Genomic DNA, 14464 nt, shown 5'->3' with positions numbered 1-14464 from the left:
CTGTGCCGCCGCAGCCCCCGGGCACCCCCGGAGGGGCGCAGGGGCTCCCCGGGCCCTCCCCGGCGGTCGGGGGGGTCAGTAGGGTGCGCGGCTGAGCACACGGAGAAGGGTGACCCAGCAGGGCTGGGGGGGGGGGGGGGCACCCCGGTTTGGGGGCACAGAGATGCCCGGGGCCACCAGCGCTCGTCTCTGCGTGCTCCGACGGGGCTCCCCGGTCCCGTAGCCCCCAGCGGCGGCAGACAGCCCGGCTCCCCGGGGGCTCCCGGAGGGGACGGGGCAGGTCCCCCCCCAAGAGAGCCCTGCCCGACCCCTCCGAAGGAGCTGGAGGAGCCCCCACTGCTCCAGGAGGATGGAGCGGCGCCGGGCGGAGGGGACGGGGGACCTGCGGGGAGATGCTGTTTGCTCTCAAGGCGTCACTGCTGGAGCACAGGGCACCCGCCAGGCAAAGGCTCCTTTGCTGACATACAGCTGGCTTGTGCTAAGATCAACATTTTTTTGAGCACAAAAGCATGTGTTTTCCTATCGTTGTCATTGTTATTAATATTTTAGCAGCTCCCAGAACCTTTAAGCGGGGCCACGCAGTGTTGATATAGAAGAGCACATATAAAAAAGACCCGCTCCCCGCCCCACGGAATACTCTGTCTAGACGTGTTGTACAATCACATTTTGCCCTCCTCCAGGACATTTTGCAGCGGATCCCAAAGCACTCTGCAAAACTGCTAATTAAGCTTTGTGGCCTTGCTGCGAGGGAATCGCTCTGCCCTCCCGGGCTCTCTGGCCAAGAGCACTCTGCTCCAGAGCAGATGCACTCAGGGGCTCTCATCTCCAGAGCTCTCGCCCGCTGCTGCTTTGCCTCCACTAAAAAGTGGAATTGATGCCAAGATGAAAACGTCCCATCAGCCCCGTGAAGTCTCTGGCAGAGGGGTGGAGGCTGCTGGAAGCAAGGGCAGACCGTGCGCTGCCCTGAGCTCCTCTGAGCCCATGGAGGACCGCGGCTGCAGGAGGGCTCGAGGGTCCCCAGCTACCAGGGAGGTGGAAACCAGGAGCAGAGAGACCGGACTTTGGGCTCCTCTCCAACCCAGAGAAGCTGTGGCTGCCCCATCCCTGGAGGTGTTCAAGGCCGGGTTGGACGGGGCTTGGAGCAACCTGGTGGGAGGTGTCCCTGCCCAGGGCAGGGGGTGGCACTGGATGGTCTTTAAGGTCCCTTCCAACCCAAATCGTTCTGTGATTCCATTTCTAGGTCTGTAGATCTTGGAATACAAGCGGAGGGCCCAGCAGCACTGGGTTACGCCTGCCCGCACCAAGACCCCCTTTCCTTGCTGCCACCAGAAACAAGGTCAGGTCCCCAAAATCAGCTGTGCAGCACCCCCCCAGCCTCGGCATGGCGCTCGTTATAAATTACTTTGGTTTTTAAGAACCCTTGCTCCAAAGCTTGGTGCATTTATTTGCTGTGCCATCTGATTTTCACAATGTAGGGTGTTTTTTTCCTCCCTATAAATAATTACAGGCACTCTAATGGATCTCAAACCTTGCATTACCTTAGCTGTCAGGAGCTTGACGATTACGGTGTAGCCTTCCTCTCCAAGGAGCAGAGACAGGGCTGCAGCTCCTCCACAGACTTTTTTCATTCACATTAACCCTTACAGCCTCATCCTGCTTCCGCTACGCTGCGAGGAAGGGGGCCGTACTCCCCCCAGCCAGGGACACCCCGGCGGAGGTCTCTCACCCAGCCCACGTCTCCTGGCGTTCCAGCACTGGGCAGCACGGATGAGTCGCTCCCCCTCTACGGTAACCGCTGGCTTCCCCCTCCCGACAGCGGCCGTTCACATCATTCGCAGTCTAATGCAAACTAACACATCACTCCTGCCGTCTTTCCCATCTCCGGATGCTTTCATAGTATATTGAGCCAGCCTGCGTGCAGGGAGTTTTTTAATTAAACTGAACTTTCATGCCCACTCTAGCCTGTCGCTACTAAGGGACGGAGCCAGCGACACTTTGCTGTGTCAAAAAGTTGAGTGGGAACGTCGGGCAGGAGGGAGGAGGGAGCTGTTCCCACCCGAGGATCAGATCCGATCAGCTCATGCAAACTGTCCTCAGCGGGACCCCCCAAGGGGAGCCCGGCTCTGCCGCGCACTGCCTCCCCACCACGCAAATGGGCTTTGGTGATTAAATCCCTCATGAAAATGTTTACCTACAGCTAATTTTGTGATCTGTTCTTTATTTATACAGCCCTGCCCAGCCCTGTCCTGCGCCCGCACAGACCCAGCCTCAGCTGGCTCGAAACAGACTCCAACCAGCCGCAAGTGCACCCGTTTTCCCACCCGGAGACACGCACGGCAAGCGCTGCCACACGCGTCCCCGCGACGCTGGCCGATCCTCCCGGAGACACCCCTCTTCTTGCGTCTAGTTCAGCTTCTCCCCGCGATATCGCTTGTGCCAAGGCCAAGGGAGACTCGTCGCCCCTGAACCTCTTAGTTTGCTGCAGATATTTCTGAAAATGAAGACAAATCTCTAAACAGAGAGAAGGTCATCTCCAGCTGCACCACACCAAAATGCTGTGGGACAGATCAGCAGAAGGAACAGCACATCCAAATCCTCCACCTCGCTGCAGTCGCTCACGAAGTTTCCCCCACCCCCGTGCTCATTTCTTTACAGCAGCTTTTTGCATTGAAAAGAAGAAATCAGCCTACGAGGGAGCGCACGGGCACGCGTCAGGGCTGAGGCTTCACCGCTCCTCGTGTTTGCGGAGTTCAGCAGCTCTGCATTCACTAAATAGGGAGTTTTACAATTAACCTAACGGTCTACATCCTCGTGGCAGCGAGGGAGCTGCGTTACCGGCCCCCGGCAGCTCCGAGCGTCTCACCGCACAGGGAGGTGCTGGCGCTGCCCGGGGACGCCGCGGTGGCACCTCAGCGGTGGGGGGTGGGCCGGGTGCCAGGTGGGGGTGACGGAGGAGCCGAAGGCTGTCCCGGACACGGTGCCATCGAGACATTTGCAAACCCAGACGTGGTGCCACAGAACCACAAACCCTGCCCGCATCCTGCCCGGAGAGCCCCAGGCTCCTGCCAGCAGCGGGGTCCCAAATAACCAGCAGGCAGGAAGGGGGGTGGTGAGGAGGAGCCCAGCTCCGAAAATCGCAGTCCGGACCCTCAGCTACACCCGCCGCGAGGCACCACTGCGAGTACCTGTGTCGGACCAGGAGGGACAGCAAGCGAGTCCTTGACAGCAATTTTAAGCACATTATTGCAAAGCCCCCCCTGCACCGGCCAGCTCCGGACATGGAAAACCATCCCGGGGGTGCCGGCCCCCCACACGCCTGCAAACACTGGGGTGTGGAGCCAGTGCCATCACGGGCTGCCGCTGCCAGCGCGGCAACTTGTGCGTGGTTCGTGAGCAACGGATCCCCCCGAAACGGCTGCCCCACGTCTGCTGCGCCCCGTGGAGATGCAAGTGGGCAGCTCAGGTGCTGCCAAAGTGCCCCCCGAGAGAGCCCAGCCAGGGTCGAGACCCCCCAGCCTCCTCCAGGGGGAGGAGGACCCGTCCTGCAGCACCCGCCGGGGTCCCACCGGCGCTGGCTGGCTGCGGCGCTGCGGGCTGGCGGTCCCCAGCATCGCTGCCTCCGGGCGGCAGGGGACCAGCGCCAGGCAGAGCCTCTCCCTGCCCAGGCTGGGGGGCACCGAGGCCCACGGGAGAGGGGTGGGCCAGGGGGTTCGTGCCACAGGGACCAAGCCGGGGTCCTGCAGCCCGGGAAGGTCGGCGCGGGGTGGCTCAGTCCCGGCACCGCTTTCCAGGAAGCCTCGCTGGCTCCTCGGCCACCGCGCTGAGCCGTGCCAAGCTGCTCCGGCAGCTGCCGTGGCCGTTCAGCAGCTGCTAAGCCTATAATTGCTCATTGAGTCATAATTTTTTTTTTTTTTTTTTTTTTTTTTTTTTTGGTGAAAGCAGCACTGTCAGGGAATTAAAATCTTTTCAAAAGCCCATAAAAATTTCATAAATGTTTCCGATCCCGATCAATGGGGGTTAGCGTCTTTACAGCCAGGAGAAGGGGACAGGCGATGGGGAGACAGGCAGCAGAACGTCTCAACAGCCATAACCGGTTAAAGAAACACCACCGATGCGCAGCCCCAGCCCGCGGGACGTCATCCTTGCCTTTGCACTGAGGCTGCACCGACCCTGCCCAGCCCCCAGCACAGGGCAGGATAGGTCCTGGTCGGTGGTCTGGGTGTGAGGACCTGTCTTTGGTGGGCTCCAGGTCATTCGCCTTAAACTCCCGCGGCATGCTGCCCACGGGGGCGGTGGGACACCGGGATGCAGGCACGGCAGCACCACCAGCCTCCAGGGGAGCGAGAAGCCAAGGCGGGGCGAGGGAGGGCCCGAGCAATTGCAGCATGTTGGCACCCACACCCATTAGTTGAATTAGCAAATTACCTGGCTCTGGCGATGCGGGGGTCGACCCGGCAGGCAGCACAGACCCGGAGGGCACTGGCCCGGCAAACACCCGCATTTGGATTCAGAGAGGGCCACAGTGTCCTCAGGGGCAAAGGTTTGAACTCTGTAAGAGTTGTTGTAGAAATGGGATAAGCTTTTCCATTCATACAGCCCTTTCCATACAGGCACTTAGCAAATAGCTCGTTAATTACATCTCAGCACTCTTCTACGTGGTACAGCCGTTACCAGCAGCGCTCCAGGGCATGTGGTTTGATGATCAACCCATGGTCCAGCAGCATCCTCCTGTTCCTTTCAACGACAGGGCAGGAGCACTGGGACAGCGACCTGTCTGTGGGTCTGTCCCCACACCCCACGGACACCTCTCCTCCACGGTGACAGCTGCACTTCTGCCACCGAGCCCTTGGCCACAAGAGATGCCTAAACTGAGCCTACAAGCGCTTGAGACAAAGAGCGCGCTAGCAAAGCCACAAGGCAGCAAGAGGAGCGCATTGTCCGTCAGGGAAGCGCTGCGGAGTTGGAGTCCATCCCCCCATCTGGGGCAGCTGCTTTATGAATTTTGAATGTTCGCAGCAGCTGATGCTCTGCCGATCCTGCACCGGGCACGCGGGATCTATCCCTGCGGGGAGCCCGGCCGACCTAGCGGTGCAGCCGCGCTCGGTGTGGGGCCCCTGGTCCTGCAGAGCGGTCTGGAGGCTGCCCCACAGCAGGGGATGCTCCAGCCCCATGGCGGGACAGAGCTGGTGGCCATGCGCACGGTCCAGCGCCCGCCCCCAGCGCCCTGCCGCAGCCGGGAGGACCAGGGGCTGTTGCACGACTTCCAGCAACAGGGACGATCGAGCCCCAGCGGGGCTGTTGTGGGCGACACTCGGTGTTTACAGGTTACCGAGGCACTGTGCGCTCCCGCTCCATCCCTGGCACCCGCTATTTTTAGCACGAGCGCGGATCTGACTTTGATCGTCCCTCTATTAGCTCTGTAAAATACCCGGGCCAGATGAGCGCGTCGCACAGCCCCTGCTGTAGCGCACTTCCCAAGGAAGGGCTCAGGGCGCTGGGTGCCACCGGCGGGGCCGCGGCGAGGAACCGGCGTCAGGGACCCACCTGCCACGGGAGATGAAACACGCACAGAGCGGCTGTGCCCCCGTGCCCCCGGCAGAGCCGGGCTGTGCGGACAGCCTGGATGGCACCCCGGGATCTGCACAGCCACCACCCCCCGACACCGGCACCCACACCCGCACCCATGGGTGCCGCAGGCACAACGGGCCCCGTTCTCTAACTGGGGCACAGGCACGGGTCAGAGCCGGCGCTGCCGGGGGTGCAGCGCGAGAAGGGCTTTCTGCCAAGCTGAGCTCCCGTGGGGGCACCCGTGGGTGCAGGACCCCCTCACTGGGTGCAGGGGGAACAGATGGAGCCCCGGCACCGGGTCCTGGGAACCGCGCCCCCGCCCCAGCGCCTGCCGCCAGTGCCAGTGCCGCACATCGCGGCCTCGGCCGCAGCATCGCCTCCCAAAAGGCCGCCTGAGCGAGAGGCACCAATAACTCACCGTTAGTGGAGAGACTTCTATTATTTTTATGGCAGTCGTTCTTTCCTTCCTGTTGTAACTTTTAATTAAAATCTACAGAAGGAAGATAACTAGTCCCTCTGCATAATTGTGGGGAGTAAATTTTATTGTATAGAAAAGTGGTTTAAATTTTTAATAGACTTATTTTTAAGGAAGAGCAACGCTTTGAAGGGAGCTGTGAGCTCTGGTAACGTTATCAAAGGCGAGAAGAGGAACAAAGATGGGTTTATTACGTTTCCTATAAAACTGTTATTTTAGGGGAGTTTTGTGCTTCCTCCTAATGAGAGATGAATTGCACCAGCTTCGTTTGCTGTAGGAGGAAAATTAAAATGAAACTGATAAGAAGCCCAGCCTCTAGCTTCTGACTTACCTCCCAATTATAAATGAAAGCTCACAGGCATTCCAGAGATGGGACTTGATGTCTACATTAATTATAAATAAATTATCTACACTTAATGTTTAAATGAAATTCCAGATAAAGCTTTATATTTAGAAGAGCATTGCATCAGTGCATAAATATTTATGTGAGGAGTCTGGATGAACTGCGGCTGCTTTGGTGTGACGTCGCAGCCGGAGCGGGGACCCCCGGCCGGGCGCTCGGGGGGAGCGGAGCCCACCAGTGCCGGGAGGGGAGCAGGACAGTCAGGTCCCAAACCCAAACCACCACCAGCGTTTGGAGCAGGGAGGTAGTGGGACACGCTGGGGCTGTGCCACGCGGAGCAGCAGAGGCATCCCCTGCATGCGGCCAGGGCTTCCCCCCATTTTTCTCCCCCCCCCCCCCCCCCGAGACCCACTGGCCACATCCCAGTGGGACCACTGAGGCACACGGTGCCGGAGCCGAGAGAGCTTTGCCCCCACACCACGGGGCAGGGGGACACAGCGGAGCCCCGGGGGGAGCAGCCCCAGCCCCAGGCGGTACCTTGGGTGACAGTGACAGGGAACCGGCACCGTAACCCGGCAGCGCCAGGCTGGGTGGGGGCTCCATACCTGGGCAGCACTGCGGGTCTCTGACTGGTGGGTCACAGCAGCTTTCACAGGACACGGTGGGACCGGCACAGGCCCACAGAAAGAAGTCTGAGTCCATGCTGGGGGGACAGCTGCTCCCCCAGCCCCACTGCCAACGGAGCCGCACACCTCTACCGGTTCCCAAAGGCTCTCTTGCGCCACCGCCACCGCCACCGCCACCGCCACCGCCACCGCCACAGCCACAGCCACCGCCACCGCCACCGCCACCGCCACCGCCACCGCCACAGCCACAGCCACAGCCACAGCCACAGCCACAGCCACAGCCACAGCCACAGCCACAGCCACAGCCACAGCCACAGCCACAGCCACAGCCACAGCCACAGCCACAGCCACAGCCACAACACAAACCTGATCCTCCTTTCCCTCCCAACAGCACAGCGGCACCACCCACCCTTAAAGCCTCAGCCCCAGGGTGGGGGAGGCTGAATGGCCCCACCTGGGCATGGGGGCTCAGCTGCCCTGCCTGCCCTGCCTGCCCTGCCTGCACTGCTGCCTGCACTGCAGGGGAGCTGCCAGGACCCCTTTTTCCAGGAGGTAAACTGAGGCACAGAGACAAGCTCTGATTTGCTCTATGCATTCTAGTCTTAACCGCAATCACTTTAGCAACAGGGACAATATGTTTTATAGCAGAAAAAAAATGCTGTTTTCTATCATGGCCTCTCCCTGCCGCCCCAGGACCAACCCCCCCTGTACCCCGACCCCTCAGTCCTGATAGCGAGAGGCCATTTCGGAGCTTTTCAGTTCCCCAGCTTCGACTCAGCTGCTGCAGGAAGTTTTACGGCTCGCACAGGTTTGCCATTTGGCTCAGGCTTAAAAGGAGACATTTTTTATGCTTTAATGCAGCCAGGGTGGAAGAGGAGAAATTTGACGGTCCCATGGCTCAAAGCTGTGTAGAAAAACAGCAAAAGAGGATAAATAAAAGATGACCGCAATCATTCAGCCCCCATCACTTGGGCAGAAGTTCAGCCAAGGTCCGGACGGGATCCAGCATCCTCAGCAGCCGCCGCTGAGGTGGGACATCATCCCCGGGGACACGGGGAGCAGCCCGTGCCAGCAGCCGGCCGTGAGCACAGGTGCCACCCTGCGCACCGGGGATGCTGCCCCGGGTCCCGATGGGAAGCCCGAAGGATGAAACCTTCTCCCTGTGGCCGGGCGCTCCCGGCCTGCCTCCCGGAGCAGCTTCATCCATCGAAAATCCAGGATGCAGCAGCTTTCCAGGGCCCTAAATGCATTTGCCCAGTTTCTTCTTGCTGCCTGCCTGAGCGCCGGCTGCTCCCAGCCCGGTGCCCCCCACCAGCGTGTGCAGCCCCCGCCACAGCCCGCGCTGACGGCGCGTTTTATTAACGCACCTTCCTGCTCGCTGACGCTGCTGTTTGCTCCCCCGCTGCCGGCGCGCCAGGCAGCTTCCTACAGCGGCCCGAGAGCAAGGCGGGGAGCGGGGACACAGCTGACGCCAGGCGACACGCTCGAAAATAAGTGAACAGCACGTTGGGGTATGAGCCCTCCTGCCGCGCCGCACTGCTCTGCCCGGGCAGCCCCTGCCTCCGACCGCAGGATTCCATCCCCCATCCCTGCCGTGCCCGCGGGGCCGGGGGATGAGCATCGTGGGGCACCTCTGGTCTCCTGGGAAAGATCCTCTCCTCCCCGTGCCGCCCCACAGCCGAGCTCTGCCGGGCCCCAACTGGCGTATCGGCACGGCACTGGTCTGAGCTCTCTGCAGGCTCGCGGGCAGCCTGGAAAAAATCTGTGCTAATCCCCTGACCCCAACAGCCACGTTCGTCCCTCCTGCCAAATGCTGCCACAGCCACTGGTCCCCGGCCCCTCCAGCCCCAGGGCCATCCCCGGTTGTGCCGTTTCACCCGGGATTAGCTGAAGCACTGGGACAAACGGTGCCCGACTGCCTCTTCCCTTCAGGAGCGGCCGTGCTGCAGACCGGCTGCTGCAACCCTCCTGCCGGCACTGATAACGGCACTGCCCGTGCGCTGCCTGCTCCGGGCTCCCACAGCACGTAGGACACACGTGGGACACAGCAGAGCATGGGGACCACACAGCGCATCCCGACCAGGGCAGAGCATCCCGGCCATGGGGTAACATCCCGACCAGGGCAGAGTGTGCACGTGTGACCCGTTGGCGGGGGCTGGGCAGGCAGACCCTGGCGCAGTCGGCCCAGGAGTTGCAGCAGGGTCACCTTTGGTATCGCAGTGCTGCACAGTCCTCACTCTGCAATGGGAGCGGTATCTCATTTCTTCCTCAATTAGCTCCTGATTATCAGTGTCCCAGGGCCCCTTTCCAGTCTCTGTTTAATGCACCATTAATAATTCATTTCTCAGATAGCAGGAACGCAGTGCGAGGTTGGGGCTTTGTGACTAATAAGTACCAGAGCAACCCTCATCTCCAAGGGACAAGTGAAGGGAACAAAAATAAAGCCAAAGAATCAAAGATAATATGTTTTGTGGCCTTTAATCAAACACTGGATAAAGGGTTTGCTTACTCAGGTGAAGAGCACACAGGCACACTCCTCCTCGGTGGCCGCAGGCTGCTGGGCTCCCACGCCTCGCCGGCACCGCCGCCGCCTCGCCGGCACTGGCACCATCCCACTGCTGTCCCTGACAGTGGAGAGGGAAACTGAGGCACCTGGGGGCAAAAGCCGGGCGGTCCCCGCTGCCCCGAGGCTCGGGTGCAAGTTGGGTCTTTCCTCCAGCTGGAAAATCGTGGCCAGCCACGTTTCGCCAGCGCCTGGCCCCGGGGCAGAGACAGGGACCGGGAATCCTGGCCTTCTCCTGGAAAACCATGGAGGTTTCCTCAGAAGCCCTGAACGCCCCAGCCCCTCCGCGGGGGCTTTGAGGATGGGTGGGAGGCACAGCCCGACCTGACCAAGGGGCTGCGGTGTCCCCCCGCGCAGCCCGAGGCTCTGCACGGTGCCGGGGGGGGTAAACGGCATTGAAGACTTTCCAGGAACATGCTCAAATACGCATTTTTCCCCCCAAAGCTGCTGAGCATCCCGGGCTCCAGTGACAGAAGGTACAAACCAGACCGGCCCGACGGCACAGCCGGCGCACGGCAGCCTCCGCGGTACCTGTGCCGTCTCTCCTGCATGCTGGCCAGTGCCGGCTTCTCGCATGAAACACGAAAAGGACTTAAAAACCATGACTGGCGTTTGCTCAAATTGCAGAGGGCACATGGCCCCGCTGCGATGGGACCGTCCCTCGCGCGGGACGGGAAGGAGCAGCAGCTCCTTGCTCTCTCTCACCGCCGCTGTCCCGCCGTGCCCCGGTTCGGCTAATAGCAGAGAAAGTGGGAGGGAGACAAACAAACAGACAAACAAAACCCATCTGCTAAAATAACCACGGCTGCAGGAGGAGGCGTGATGGACTGGGAGCACCCAGCGGGCCAACAGTGACAGCGTGGCCATGGCCCTCAGGTGCAAAAACTCCATACACAGGAAGCCACAACCGCAGCCGGCAGCGCCGGTGTGGGGCAGGAGACCGGTACTCCCAGTCCGCTGCTCCAGCTGGGAGGGGAGAGCTGTCGGGAGGTTGAACACCGAGGGGTTGGTGTTTGGAACGGGTGGGATGAGCAGCCGTTCCCAGCGGCGGTTGGGGCTGTCTCAGCAGTGTTCGGGGCGATGGGCACCTCAGGACAAGGCTCTCCGGGCCGGGCAGCGCGGTGGGGCTGGGGAGGGAGAGGGGCAGAGCCAGCGCCGGCCGGGAGCGTGGCGAGGAACCGCGGCGAGGAACCGCGCGGGGTGTTGGCAGCTGCACATTAAGTGTGACGGTTTCTGACAGATCCAATTATAAAGACGGGTCTCAGCAGAATCGCAGCCCTGAGATTTAGTGCGTGAAATTTTGTTTGGGAATTTTCTGATATTGCAGCTTGTGCCGCGGGTCCCCGCGGGCTGTGCCGACACCCGCTGAGCCGTCCCCGGGTCTCACCCCCACCACACTGCATCCCCTCCCCTCCCCGCGTCCTGCCCAGGCACGGCCCAAATGCAGAATGTCACCTAAAAAATGGCAAGAAAGAGAGAGGCAAACCCCGCCGGCAGCGCTGGAGAGGGGGTCCCTGCAGCCTCCCCACTCTTCTGCCTGACGGAGACGTGCCCCGGCCCCGGGTGCCGCGTGCCGGGAACGTCCCTGCCCCTGCGCAGCCCCAGGGACAGCGGGGCTGGGATCCCGCACGGGCCACGGGCTGTAAATCACTCGGGCTTCCAGCAGCTGAGGATCTGCCCCGTCTTTCGCCGCACAGCCCCAAGACAATATTTTTAGCCCGGCTTCGCAGAAAAGCGAGGCGCGTGTGCAGGAGCAGCATCTGCCCGCGCATTGGCGCCTGCCCAGGACCTTTTGGACAATTTCAGGCGGTTGGCTGGTCTTAGGGCAAGGGGGTTCCCATGAGTTTCCCTAAAAGCAGCGAGCCCGGAGAGGCGGGAGAGCCGTCCCTCTGGCAGGGGACAGGGCGGTTTGGCCCCGGGGTGTACACAGGGGAGGCAGCTGCAGGGAGAGGAGCGCATCTCACCAGTGCTGCTGCGGGGGAGCAGCCCATGGGTTCACCGGGTCCTGTCTCGAGTCAGGGAGAAGCAGGCAGCCCATGGCTGGAGGAGAAGGAGACACATGGCAAATCCCCCTAGGCAATCCCCCAGCAGCATCTCCCCTCTGGGGCAGGACCCCCCGCACCACCTCAGACCTGGAGCCCCGGGGGCCGCGGGGGGAGGTCTCTGTGGGGTTTCTGCTGCTCTCCGCCATCTGATGAGGAAGCGGACGACTGCGCTGCCCCTCCTCGCAGCCCCCCACCAGCCCACCCGCCGCTGCCGGGCCACCGGGGCAGTGCTCCCCCAGGCAGCGCCGTGCGGAGCCCCCCGGGCACCGGCCCCTCTGCAGCCCGCGGCCCACCGCCACCAGCTCTCAGCGACGGCCCCATCCTCCTCCTCGGCTGAGCGGGGACACGGCCGCCCTGGAAATGCTCCTCAGATGAAAGCGGCCGAGTAACCTCCGGGGACAGAGGAGATTTGGGCCAAAGAGGACGCGGGGATGTGAGGCCGGCTGCTCCCCGCGGCACTTTGGTCCAAAGGGATGTCGAGTCTCTGCGCCGAGCACGGGGCCGGCTCTGCCCCTGCCCCCCGCCAGAGCTGCGCGAGTCCGTTTGATCAAACGCACGCTCGGGATTAGAGGGTTTATTTCACTTTTCATATAGTGGCTGAGAGGGCAGTGCTGCGCCGCGGTGCTGACGGTGGATCTTGTGATCGCAGGCGGGGAGGAAGCTCGGGATGAAAGCTGGCAAGGCTGCAGCACCGCAGGCGTTGGAGCAGAGCTGCGTCACCGTCCCCCGGCTCCGGAGTCTGGGAGCTGTTGGGAAGATGGATTTGCTTTCGCACCTGCGAGGGCTGTTCCATCCTCTGCCGTCCACGGCTGAGCCAGGCCGGGAGGAAGGGGCTGGGGCGGCTCAGTCGCTGCCTGGGGGCTGGGAGCCCCCCGCTTCAGCCCCGGCTTCTGTGCCCTCCTGGGGGGGGCATTTAATGAACGGCTGCAGCCCCTGCTCTGAGCCCGGCAGGTCAGCCCCAGGCTGGTGGGCAGCTTCTCGGGGCGGGCTGTGCCCTGCCGAGGCCATTGCTGCCCCTGAGGACACGCACCCCTCAGGGCTGGGCATCGGCTTGGTCTGACCCAGCTGTGACTGCACCCACCCCCTGGGCACAGGCTGCTGCGGTGACACCAGTGCCACCCAGCAGGGACACCTCCCCGCGCCCCCCGGAACGAGCAGCCCCTGGTCTTGGCACCCCCGTCATGGTGCCGGCAGGGACCTGTGTGCGACAGAGGCACTGCTGCTGCCGCGGCGCCCTGGGCACGTGCCCCCCTGTGCCACCGGCACGGCTGGCATCGCCCGGCCACATGCCAGGGAGCTTTTTTAGCCTAAGCAGAATAAAACCACAGTGATTATATTTCCTGCCTCCCCGCTTGGGGCGGGAGGGAAATTGTTTGATGCTAATCCCCTTGTTTAATCCGCCGGCAACCTGACATGCTAACAGTCGAGATTAACTCCCGGCGGGGAATCGGTAGACGTGCAGCCATTGGTCGCGGGGACAGCGGAGCGGAGCAAGACGGGGACGTTCCCGCGTGCTCTGTGGGCTCCCACAGCCTCGCGGCAGCAGAGGAGAGGGGAGGGGGGGCAGGAGCAGCGTGGGGAGAGGGCTTTTGGTTTCCAGGATCGAGTTCCTCCACGATGGGCAGTTTTCACCAGGCTGGAATTTCCTCTGGTGCAGAGAGGGCGGCTCCAGCTGTCCCGGGAAAGGTCACCTCGGGGGCTGACGTGCTCCCAGGCTCCGGCAGAGATACCACGCGACAGCGAGACTTTCAGATGTGCCTGGGAAGCAAAATTCAGTCCCCCATCGCCCTCGCCCACGATGCCTCCTGACTCATCCTGCTGCTGCCCAAGGCCGCATCCGAGCGGGGCCGGAGCCGCAGGGTCAGGACCCCCAGACCCGGGCACCCACGGTCCATCCAGGGCATCGCTTTGAGGAGGGCGCCCAGGGGTCCTGCGCCCTCCCTGCCGCAGACCTGCGCCTGCGTTTGAGTTTCAATTTGTCTGACTTTACCTCCAAGCCCTCAGTTCTTATTATTCCTCTCTCAGCTAAGTTAAAGAGCCCTTTAATACCCGGCAGTTTTCTCCCTGGGAAGGTACTTGCACACTGTAATCAAGTCACATCTGAGGCTACTTTTCGATAAGCCGAATAGATTGAGCCCTAAGTCTCTGCTAAACACCCAGCCTCGGGAAAGGGCCAACCTGAGGGGCTGCCAAGCGGAGTGGAGCCGGGTTTTTTTCAGCTGGTGCATTGAAAGGTGAATTGTCGCTTTCTGATGCACTGATGATAAATGAAATGGGCTGTATAAAAATAAATCGTCGCATTGCCCTGGCTCTGGAGAGGTCTGTGAGCACACACGGCTGCCGGAGGCATGAGGGGTGCTGGGGAAGGAGGACGTGGTGCTCCTGGGGCCATGCCCGTCCCCACGCCAAGCCCCGGCCCGGCAGCCCACGGGACGCTCACCTGCAAGAGCAGGTGGAAAACACCTTCACCGCACTTGTGCCAGCAAAACTCGCTGCAGCAGCTGTTTGCTGCGGCGCTAATGGTGCCTGTCTCCACTAACAGGCAGGGAGTTACCATGGCTGGGAACGTAAGTGCTTCGGGGAGCCGGGGAGCTGAGATAAGCAAAGATGCTCCGAGCCACAGACTTAAATCCAGAGGTTATTGACAGGAGATGTATCAGTGCTCAAGAACCAGTCCAGCAGCCCTCTCGGATGCCCGGCTATTGACAGGGCAGTTGGAGTGATGAAATGGGGCTTCAGGCTGGTTTAATCACAGGACAAGCCTGCCCGGCGCTGCCCGAAGGGCCGGGTACGTCTGTCGCTCTCCGTGGAGGCACGGGCACGCTGTGCACAGAGAGGAGGGAG

Source organism: Vanellus vanellus (genome assembly GCF_965231255.1).
Source record: "Vanellus vanellus genome assembly, chromosome: 24".
In the NCBI taxonomy this organism is placed as follows: Eukaryota; Metazoa; Chordata; class Aves; order Charadriiformes; family Charadriidae; genus Vanellus; species Vanellus vanellus.
Note: the sequence above shows the minus strand (reverse complement) of the source record.